This window comes from Cebus imitator, unplaced genomic scaffold (genome assembly GCF_001604975.1).
Source record: "Cebus imitator isolate Cc_AM_T3 unplaced genomic scaffold, Cebus_imitator-1.0 Scaffold613, whole genome shotgun sequence".
NCBI lineage: Eukaryota > Metazoa > Chordata > Mammalia > Primates > Cebidae > Cebus > Cebus imitator.
In genome coordinates this window covers 311,950-322,928 of record NW_016107928.1, presented here as the reverse complement: position 1 = coordinate 322,928, position 10,979 = coordinate 311,950, and the positions used below count along the sequence as shown (strand labels likewise).

General features: G+C 47.6%; 1 long non-coding RNA gene and 1 pseudogene across 2 annotated transcripts in view; one reads left to right on the top strand and one right to left on the bottom strand.

Annotated features, from left to right (window-relative positions):
- Positions 1-4,375: 4,375 nt before the first annotated feature.
- LOC108294964 overlaps positions 4,376-10,979 on the bottom strand; it is a 14,466-nt gene continuing 7,862 nt past the window's right edge. Inside the window, exons 2-3 of the long non-coding RNA XR_001821229.2 lie at positions 4,779-4,852; positions 4,376-4,627 (exon numbers count right to left, since the gene is read on the bottom strand). This is a non-coding gene — a long non-coding RNA (uncharacterized LOC108294964). The remainder of the gene's footprint in view (positions 4,628-4,778; positions 4,853-10,979) is intronic.
- On the top strand, positions 10,351-10,765 carry LOC108294963 (annotated as a pseudogene). Its single transcript, XR_005198068.1, has one exon. The product of XR_005198068.1 is annotated as a 40S ribosomal protein S26-like (transcript).

Genomic DNA, 10,979 nt, shown 5'->3' with positions numbered 1-10,979 from the left:
AAAAAAAGTGCCTTTCCCTGCACGTTGCTCCAGGGATGTGCACACACACCCTCTGCCTAGCACACCACAGCTGACAGTAGCTGGCAATAGTCAATTTAATCAGCGTGCTTTTCTCACCTAAATCCTTTGCTTCTGCCTCCTCACCCCACCCCTTTACCCACAGACAGTGGGAGGGGGAGCCCTGGACACTCTCACCTTCCTCCTGCCCCTGAGTTCCAGGGATCAAAGACAAAATAGAAAACATTAGCTATGCCGACTGCTCCCTGGTGGAAGGCAGCCACCTTCTGAGGAGGTCCCATGGGAGAGTGAGCCCCCTCCCCGTGCATAGCCTGACCCCCAAACTGGGGCTCTTCAGACCCCATCAGATCCTGCACAGACCCTTCAGGATAGGTGCTAGGGGAGCAGCAGCTGGCCAAGGCCTTGTGCCTTGTTGTCTAGGTGGTGTGCCCACCCCGGATCCCGGCCCCACCTGGTCACAAGCATCCCCGCGTCAACTGATGAACCCCCATGTCCAGCAGGTGCCAGATACCAGAAATCAAGAGGAGTGTCCTGTGCTTCAGGAGCCTGAGGGGTGGCAAAGTCGCCAGGGGGGGCCTGGTGGCAGGGAGGGCCTCTCACACACCTCTGCAGGGGCCATGCGCTGAGTCCCCGGTTCCTACCGTGTGTTTCTGTGTGAAGTCAGTGACACTGCCAGCACCGTGGTCACATCACCCCGCCCACAGCTGCCAGACCTGCGAGCTCTTTCCTACTTCCCTTAGGTACTTAGACCCAAAGCCAAGAGGACCTTGACCCGTGAGGGTAGTGGGTAATGAAAACCGTCCTCCGAACTTGAACTTCACCAAGGGAGGGCGGCGCCCTCCCTGCCCCGGCTGCATTGCGCGCATCCGTTTGGAACCAAACGGCACCTGCGCGAAGCCAGGCTGGTTGACATATTTCCTGCTGACGGCGTCGTCTTGCGTGGAGCACGACTGCGCAAAGCGCCGACAGTCCCCCGGAGCGAGTCCTGCAGCAATCAAGCACGCGCCGCAGCCCTCGCCGCCGCCCTCGAGCCGAAACTGCAGCAGGGTCGTCCGAAGTGAGGATGTGCTGCCCTCTAGAGGCCACTGGGCCACATGGTCCATGAGGCGGTCGGGGCAAGGTGGGCTCGGGTGGGAGGAACCAAGGTGGACAAGCCTTGAAGTAAGAGATCTGTTCAAGGTCACAGGGAGTCCGGGCTCACACGGAGGCACAGATCCAAACTCTCTGTACTGGGCCCTTTCGTATTGTGTTGGCCCTTGTTGGTGGTGGTGGTGTTGTTGTTGTTTTGTTTTTGAAGTCTCTGTCACCCAGGCTGGAGTGCAGCGGCGCAATCTCGGTTCACTGCAATCTCTGTCTCCGGGGTTCAAGCGATTCTCCTGCCTCAGCCTGCTGAGTAGCTGGGACTACAGGCGCGTGCCACCATGTCTGGCTAATTTTTTGGTATTTTTAGTAGAGACAGGGTTTCATTATTTTGGCCAGTCTGGTCTCAAACTGCTGACCTCAGGTGATCCACCCGCCTCGGCCTCCCAAAGTGCTGGGATTGCAGGCGTGAGCCACCGCGCCCTGCTGCCCCTGTTAATTTTTAAAAAAGAAAACAATCTCATTTCAGCAGGTGTGGTTTAAAAACAAAAAACACCAACCAAACAAAACCCTTGGGGCTGGACGCAGTGGCTCACTCCTGTAATCCCAGCACTTTGGGAGGCTGAGGTGGGCAGATCAATTGAAGCCAGGAGTTCCAGACCTGCCTGACCGACATGGTGAAACCCCGTCTCTATTAAAAATACAAAATTAGCCGGGTGCAGTGGCAGGTGCCTGTAATCCAAGCTATTTGGGAGGTTGAGCAGGAGAATCTCTTGAGCCTGGGAGGTGGGGACTGCAGTGAGCCAAGATTGTGCCACTGCCCTCCAGCCTGGGCAACAAAGTGAGACCCTGTCTCAAAAAACAAACAAAAATCTCTCACACACTCATACAGACACAGAACTCATGAAGCTTAACCCTCAGAGCCCCTCACTTGCAGAAGACCCTTTGAGGCCTTTAATGGGATACTTCCCACATACAGTTTTCACATACGTTTTTACATATAGTTATTATTGGCCATCCTGGGATAGGGATGACTTTCAGGAATGATCTGAACTGCCCTGGGCTGGTGGAGAAACAGCAAGATTTGAAATGTACAGAGTCAGAAGTTAATCAGTGGAAAATTCTTCCAACCATCAAATGCAAAAACTTGTAAGCAGATCAAAATGAAAGTTTTCCCTAATATAATCAGTCTATGTATCGTGGCTCACGCGTGTAATCCCAGCATTTTGGGCATATGAGGCAGGAGGATCGCTTGAGCTCAGAACTTTGAGACCAGCCTGGGCAACATAGGGAGACCCTATCCCTAAAAAACAAATAAATAAAAAATTAGCCAAGTGTGGCAGTGCATGCTTGTGGTCTCAGCTACTGGGGAGGCTGAGATGGGAGGAGTGCTTGAGCCCAGGAAGTCAAGTCTGCAGTGAGCCATGATTGCACCACTGCACTCCAACCTGGGGGGTAGAGTGAGTGAGTCCCTGTCTCCAAGAAAAAAAAAAAAAAAAAAAATATATATATATATATATATATATACACACACACATATATATACACACATATATATATACACACACACATATATTCAATAATGCAGCAATATAATTGCGAAGTCACTATATGATGAAATTTTTCAAATATTTCTATATATAACCAATAGAAACGACTCTGACATCTGAGAAGTAAATTGTACCAATTTTTTTTTCAGATTAGAGACAAATTTTGAATAGAGGTAATATATGGGCTCTTGGATTGTTAAATAATTTACTTCATAAAAGAAGTGAAATATATGAACACAGTAGGAAAACATTTACATTTTCTGCAGATTTTACTAAGATACAGACATTGACAAAGATAACATAAATCTCATAATAAGCCTCTACAGCAAGACACAGAGGTCAAGTTGGTTCATGAGTATTGCCAATTTAGAGTATTTAAGGTTGGCTCCTGAACACGAATCCTTGATATGCCCTGAAAACTTACAGCTTTTATTTATTTATTTATGTATTTATTTATTTATTTTAAGACGGGTTTCACCATGTTGTTTAGGCTGGTCTTGAACTCCCGACCTCAGGTGATCCGCCCGCCTTGGCCTCCAAAGTGCTTGGATTGCAGGCGTGAGCCACCACGCCCGGCTAACTTACAGCTTTTATATGAAAGAAACTTGATAGAGGTTTTCCCAAATTTGACAGCAATCCTAAAAATATGCACAGAATTATTAATTATGAAAATGTGAAGCTGAAAGTTTTCTAAATTATCAATAATGAAAACCAAATTTCTATCAACCATGCTAGAACAAAAACTGAATTATCTTTCTTTCTTGTTTTGAGACAGAGTCTGGCTCTGTCACCAGGCTGGAGTGCAGTGGCGCCATCTCAGTTCACTGCAACCTCCCCCTCCTGGATTCAAGTGATTCTCCTGCCTCAGCCTCCTGAGTAGCTGGGATTACAGATGTGTGCCACCATGACCGGCTAATTTTTGTATTATTATTAGAGACGGGATTTCACCATGTTGGCCAGGCTGGTCTTGAACTCCTGACCCCAGGTGATCCTCCCACCTTGGCCTTCCAAAGTGCTGGGATTACAAGCATGAGCCACTGCGCCTGGCCAGCCAAAAACTGAATGATCATCACTTCTCGGCCTTTTGGCTAAGATCAAGTGTAAAAACTGAATTATCTTTCTATCCTCTCCCTAGAAAATAGTATAAAATTGTGGCCATACGAAAAGGTGAAGGGGGTGGGGAGAGAGAAAAAAGAAAAGAAAAAAAAAGATGATCCAAGAGTATGCAGCCAAAAATTATAGGAGGAAGAAGTGCCATCGAGGTTTGTTAAGCAGTTAAACAAAACTTTGTTAGTTTCCTGAATTACGTGAAATTGGAGATATTTTCAGCTTTGAAAATATTGTGAATTGTGTTTTCTTTCTAAACCTAAATAGGCATCCCTCTCCTACCTAATTTTGGATTCACGTTTTGTGGTTTTAAAAACATTTTTGTTAAAATTTTTTTTTCTTTTAAATAGAGATGAAATCTTGCTATTTTGCCCAGGCTGGTCTTGAACTCCTGGGCTCAAGCAATCCTCCTGCGTCAGCCTCCCAAAGTGCTGGGATTACAGGCATGAACCACTGCGCCCGGCCTGAGTTCCTTTTTTTAAAGGGTGATTCAAAATTGTTTAATCTTCGGTGACCACAAAACCTGGGCCCACCCCCATGCATTCGGGCACACACATGCACATGCATGATCACACATGAGCACGCACCCCAACACGCACACGTACACATATTCCAGAAAATTCATAGAATCACAAAATTATCACAGATTTATTCAAAGCTTGCTCCAAAGAGAATTATCTTTGCTAATTAAGTTAATTTGACTAATTAAACTAATTTTCCTATTGGTTCCCCCAGTGCCTTCTGTTCCTTTGGTGTCACCCCCAAAGAAATTGCAGAGGACCGCTTTGGGCCATCATTGCACAATTCTCTCAGACAGAAAGGGTGGTTTTGCTTCTTCTTTCATCTGTCGGGTATTTTAAGATTGCCGTCATCTGTTATGCAGAAAAAAAAAAAATCAAACCTTCATTTTTATGTTAATTTCCATGAACTAAACTTTCATTTTGTTCTACTGGCATTTATAGAAAGAGGCTTTTTGGGAGTCTGTTATTCCAAGTTAAGTGGATGCAACCTGAAGAGAGGTACCTTGTCCCTGGGAATCTGTGAGAACATCCTCCTTGGTAGGGAGGTTCTGGTCCCATCATGGGATTTTTGCTGACCTAGAAGAGGAAACATAAGAGGCATAAGGGGATGCCAGATGGTGAAAAATAGGTTTACAGCACCAAAATAGTGTTGTTTCTTTTTTATTAAAAACTAGGCTAGTATTGAATGCCAGAAGGCGTGAAATCCAGCACTGAGTAAGAATCTCCACATTTAGCATTCATCTTGGCACGCATGACAAGGCAGGACATGGTGGGCGCTCCAGACTGATGGGGAACACTGCTGCAGGCTGGCTCCTGCAGCACACAGGATCTGGGAGGCCTGAGGGAGCCCTCCCACAGGCCTGCAACTGGGAGGGTCAGCTTGGGCCCCGTCCCCCATCCCCATCACCATCATACTGGAATCCAAAGCCCTGTACTCTGACTCACCACATCTCCTTCATACTGGATTCTTTTTTTTGAGATGAAGTCTCTGTCGCCCAGGCTGGAGTGCAGTGACTCAATCTTGGCTCACAGCTCACTGCAACCTCCGCCTCCCCGGTCAAGCGATTCTTCTGCTTCAGCCTCCCAAGTAGCTGAGACTACAGGCGCCTGCCATCATGCCTGGCTAATTTTTGTATTTTTAATAGACACTGAGTTTCACCATCTTGGCCAGGTTGGTCTTGAACTCCTGAACTTAAGTGATCCGCCTGCCTTGGCCTCCCAAAGTGCTAGGATGACAGGCGTGAGCCACTGCACCCATCCCTTCATACTGGATTCTAATGTTGAAGAACCAGGAAGGCTGGAATCTTGACTTCCAAGAAGTCCTAGCTTCTTCAGCATCATGGACGGTAACTGCCATCTTTAAAAGTTTCCCCCACACTGGGTGCGGAGGCTCACGCCTGTAATCCCAGCACTTTGGGAGGCTGAGGTAGGCAGATCACCAGGTCAGGAGTTCGAGACCAGCTTGGCCAACATGGTGAAACCCCGTCTCTACTACTAATACAAAAATTAGCCAGGCATGGTGGCAGGCGCCTGTAATCTCAGCTACTCCAGAGGCTGAGGCAGGAGAATCGCTTGAACCCAGGAGGCAGAGGTTGCAGTGAGCTGAGATCGCGCCATTGCATTCTGGCGTGGGCAACAAGAACGAAACTCTAGCTCAAAAAAAAAAAAAACAAACAAACAAAAAAAAAAAAAACCATGGACGGGCTCGGTGGCTCACACCTGTAATCCCAGCACTTTGGGAGGCTGAGGAGGGCAGATCACCTGAGGTCAGGAGTTCAAGATTAGCCTGGGCAAAATGGCAAAACCCCTGTCTCTACTAAAAATGCAAAATCAACTGGGTGCAGTGGCACATGCCTATACTCCCAACTACTTGGGAAGCTGAGGCAGGAGAATCACTTGAATCTGGGAGAGGGAGGTAGTAGTGAGCTGAGATCTCACCACTGCACTCCAGCCTGGGCAATAAGAATGAAACTCCAGCTGGGCGTGGTGGCTCATGCCTGTAATCCCAGCACTTTGGGAGGCCGAGGTGGGTGGATCATGAGGTCAGGAGTTCGAGACCAGCCTGGCCAAGATGGTGAAATCCTGTCTCTACTAAAAATACGAAAATTAGCGGGGCACAGTGGCAGGTGCCTGTAATCCCAGCTACTCAGGAGGCTGAGGCAGGAGAGTTGCTTGAACCCAGGAGGCGGAGGTTCCAGTGAGCTGAGATATCGCCACTGCACTCCAGCCTGGGTGACAGAGTGAGACTCCATATCAAAACATCAACAACAACAACAACAAAAGGGAAAGTCTGTCTCAAAAACAAAACAAAACAAAAACCAAGTAGGTGATAGATTATTTGCAAACACGGCCACAATTTCACTTTACTGAAGTACCTGGAATAGCTGAATTCACAGGAACAGAAAATAAAATAGAGGTTACCAGGGGCTGGGGGTACTGGGGAAGGAAGTTATTGTTGAATGGATATGCGATTTCAGTTTGGGAAGATGAACCAGTTCCAAGGAAGGATGATGGTGCTGGTTGCATGTGAATGTACTTAACGCCACTGAACTGTATACATAAAAACCAATGGCGAATTGTATGTATTTTTATCACAATAAAATCTTTTTAAAGAGAAAATAAAATATTTACAATGCATTATGCATTTATTTATTTTATTTTATTTTTTTGAGATGGAGTCTCACTCTGCCGCCCAGGCTGGAGTGCAGTGGCTCCATCTCAGCTCACTGCAGCCTCCGCCTCCCCAGTCCCGGTTCAAGCAATTCTCCTACCTCAGCCTCCCGAGTAGCTGGGATTACAGGCACGAGCCACCATTCCCAGCACATTTTTGTATTTATTAGTAGAGACGGGGTTTCACCATGTTAGCCAGTCTGGTCTTAAACTCCTGACCTCGTGATCTGCCCGCCTCGGCCTCCCAAAGTGCTGGGATTACAGGCGTGAGCCACCGCGCCTGGCCTTCTTGTCCTTTTATGGAGACTTCATTGGATAGGCATGAAGCACAGACATCCATTTTGATATGTGATTGGGTTGGGCGTAGTGGCTCACGCTTATAATCCTAGCACTTTGGGAGGCTGAAGCGAGTGGATCACCCGAGGTTAGGGGTTTGAGACCAGCCTGGCCAATATGGGTGAAACCGCATCTTTACTAAAAATACAAAATTAGGCCAGGTGTGGTGGCTCACGCCTGTAATTCCAGAATTTTGGGAGGCCAAGGCAGTCAGATCACCTGAGGTTGGGAGTTCGAGACCAGCCTGACCAATATGGAGAAATCCCGTCTCTACTAAAAATACAAAATTAGCTGGGCGTGGTGGCGCATGCCTGTAATCCCAGCTACTTGGGAGGCCGAGGCAGGAGAATCGCTTGAACAGGGAGGCAGAGGTTGCGGTGAGCGGAGATTGCACCATTGCACTCCAGCCTCTGCAACAAGAACAAAACTTCATCTAAAAAAAGAAAAAAAAAAAAAATAGCCGGGTTTAGTGGCGTGCAGCAGTAATCCCAGCTCCTCAGGAGGCTGAGGCAGGAGAATCACTTGAACTTGGGAGGCAGAGATTGCAGTGAGGATCACTTGAATCCAGGAGGCGGAGGTTGCGGTGAGCTGAGATCAGCTGAGATTACACCATTTCACTCTAGCCTGAGCAACAAGAGCAAAACTCTGCTTCAAAAAAAAAAAAAAAAAAAAAAAAAAAAAGTACCTTAAGGCTGGGTGTGGTGGCTCATGCCTATAATTCCAGCAGTTTGGGAGGCCAAGGCAGGTGGATCACCTGAGGTCAGAAATTCAAGACCAGCCTGGCCAATATGGTGAAACCCGTCTCTACTAAAACTACAAAAAAAAAAAAATTAGCCAGGCGTGGTGGTGCACACCTGTAATCCCAGCTACTCAAAAGGCTGAGGCATGAGAATCACTTGAAGCCGGGAGTCGGAGGTTGCAGTGAGCCAAGATCACACCACTGCACTCCAGCCTGGGCAACAGAGTGAGACTCTGTCTCAAAGGAAAAAAAAAGTGCCTTGTTGGCATAGAGATCTGGTACAAGTACTGTGCACAGCGTGTGAAAACATCCCCATCGCGCTGCGTGGCAACAAAGTGGGATTGAAGGACAGGAAAGTTAAGGCAAAATCCATCTTCCACAGAAAGAAGAAGTTTCAGTAATGTAACGTTTTTGCCAGAAGTAACTACAACTTTGAAAAGCCCTTCTTTTGTGTGATATTGTCAAATATATGTTGGTTTTTGACCCTAGTTTCCTGGCATACAACTCTGAAAATCCTTAGCGTCTCCAAAGTGATGGCCTATGTATGCTGACGATGACTGACGGCTGGAGCCCCTAGGTAGCTTCAGGATGGGGGCTGCTCCCCAAAAAGACCAAGGCAGGATTAGAGGGTTGGGACTTTCAGCCCGACTCTTATCCTCTGGGGAGGGGAGAGGGGCTGCAGGTTGAGTTGCTCACCAATGGCCAATGGTTTAATCAATCACGCCTACCTAATGAAGCTACCGTAAAAACCCGAAAGGACTGAGTTCTGGGAGCTTCTGGATAGCTGCACACGTTGAGGTTCCTGGAGGGTGGTGCACCCGGAGGGGGCATGGAAGCTCCGCGCCCCTTCCCCCATACCTTGCCCTATGTATCTCTTCATCTGTATCCTTTGTAATATCCTTGTTAATAAACTGGTAAACGTGTTTCCCTGAGTTCTGGGAGCTGCTCTAACAAATTAAATGAACCAAAGGAAGGGGTGGAGGGAACCCCAATTTATAGCCCGTCAGTCAGAAGCACAGGTGACACAACCCGAGGCTTGCCATTGACATCTAAAGGTGGGGCAGTCTTGGAGACTGAGCCGTCAACCTGTGGGATGTGACGCTATCTCCAGGTAGTGTCAGAATTGAATAGAATTAGAGGACACCCAGTTGGTGTCCACTGCAGAACTGATTGCTTGATTGCTGGTGGGGAAAATCCCCACATGTTTTGGGGTCACAGAAGTGTTCTGTGTTAATTGTGTGAGGCCAGAGGAAAAGCAGTTTGGGTTTTTTCCACTCAGACTTTGGCTTGCTAGAAAACAAATGAAGGCCAAGTGTCGTGGCGCACACCTGTAACTCCGGCACTTTGGGAGGCCAAGGAGGTCTGATGACTTGAGCCCAGGAATTTGAGACCAGCCTGGGCAACACAGGGAGAATCTCAGCTCTATTAGCTGGGTGTGGTGGCATGTGCCTGTAGACCCAGCTACTTGGGAGGGTGAGGTAGGAGGATCACTTGAGCCTGGGAGGCCGAGGCTGCAGTGAGCCATGATTGCACCACTGCACTCCAGCCTAGGTAACAGAGCAAGACTCCGTCTCAAAAAAAAAAAAAAAATTTAAAAAGAGTCCGAGTGTGGTAGTTCATGCCTGTAATCCCAGCACTTGGGGAGGCTGAGGCAGGCAGATCACCTGAGGTCAGGAGTTCGAGACCAGGCTGGCCAACATGGTGAAACCCCGTCTCTACTAAAAATACAAAATTAGCTGAGCATGATGATGCACGCCTGTAGTCCCAGCTACTTGGGAGGCTGAGGCAGGAGAATCGCTTGAACCCAGGAGGTGGAGTCTGCAGTGAGCTGAGATTGCACGACTGCACTCCACCCTGGGCAAGACAGATCGAGACTCCGTCTCAAAAAACAAAAACAAAAACAAAATAAATCAATAAATAAAAAGAAAAAGAAAACAAATGGAGATCCCAGCTTAGAGTTCGTTGCCATGCCTGCTCTAGCCCCAGCAGAGGCTGTCCTGGTCTCAGCTTCAGCAGTGCAATTCTTACTGCACTGACTTAGTGAGCATGACTTAGCGATCACTCAGACAACTGCTCTCCCACGTGAGGATGGTGAGAAAATGACGCTGCAGCCAGCGTCAGAAGTCTCGTTTTATAAGCAGCCATGCTGAGCTGTGCTGGCAGTGATGCCCTGTATTTGTCACTTCTTACAGAGCTCACAGAAGGTGTGCTTCAGCTTTGGGATGCTGAGATGAATGGGCTTTGCAGAGAATGTGACAGTTTTCTTTAAAAAAGACTCCACTTTAAAAAGTCTAAAGACATGCATATTGCTTTCTCTGCTGCAAGCTTCCAAAATGACAAAGAAAAGAAGGAACAACGGTCATGCCAAAAAGGGCCGCGGCCATGTTCAGCCTATTCGCTGCACGAACTGTGCCTGATGCGTGCCCAAGAACAAGGCCATTAAGAAATTCGTCATTCGAAACACTGTGGAGGCCGCAGCAGTAAGGGATATTTCTGAAGCGAGCGTCTTTGATGCCTATGTACTTCCCAAGCTCTATGTGAAGCTACGTTACTGTGTGAGTTGTGCAATTCACAGCAAAGTAGTCAGGAATCGATCTCGTGAAGCCCGCAAGGACCGAACATCGCCACCCCGATTTAGACCTGCGGGTGCTGCCCCACGACCCCCACCAAAACCCATGTAAGGAGCTGAGTAAAAGATTGAAGACAACTATTCTCTGGAGAAAAATAAAATGGAAATTGTACTTGAAAAAAGAAAAAAAAAGACATACATATTTAGCTGTTTGGGAATGCAATTGTTTCCTTCTTGAATGTCAAATATAAGAGTACTAAGGTGGGGTGCAGTGACTCACGCCTGTAATTCCAGCATTTTGGGAAGCCAAGGTGGGAGGATCACGAGGTCAAGAGATGGAGACCAGCCTGGCCAACATGGTGAAACCCTGTCTCTACTAAAAATACAAA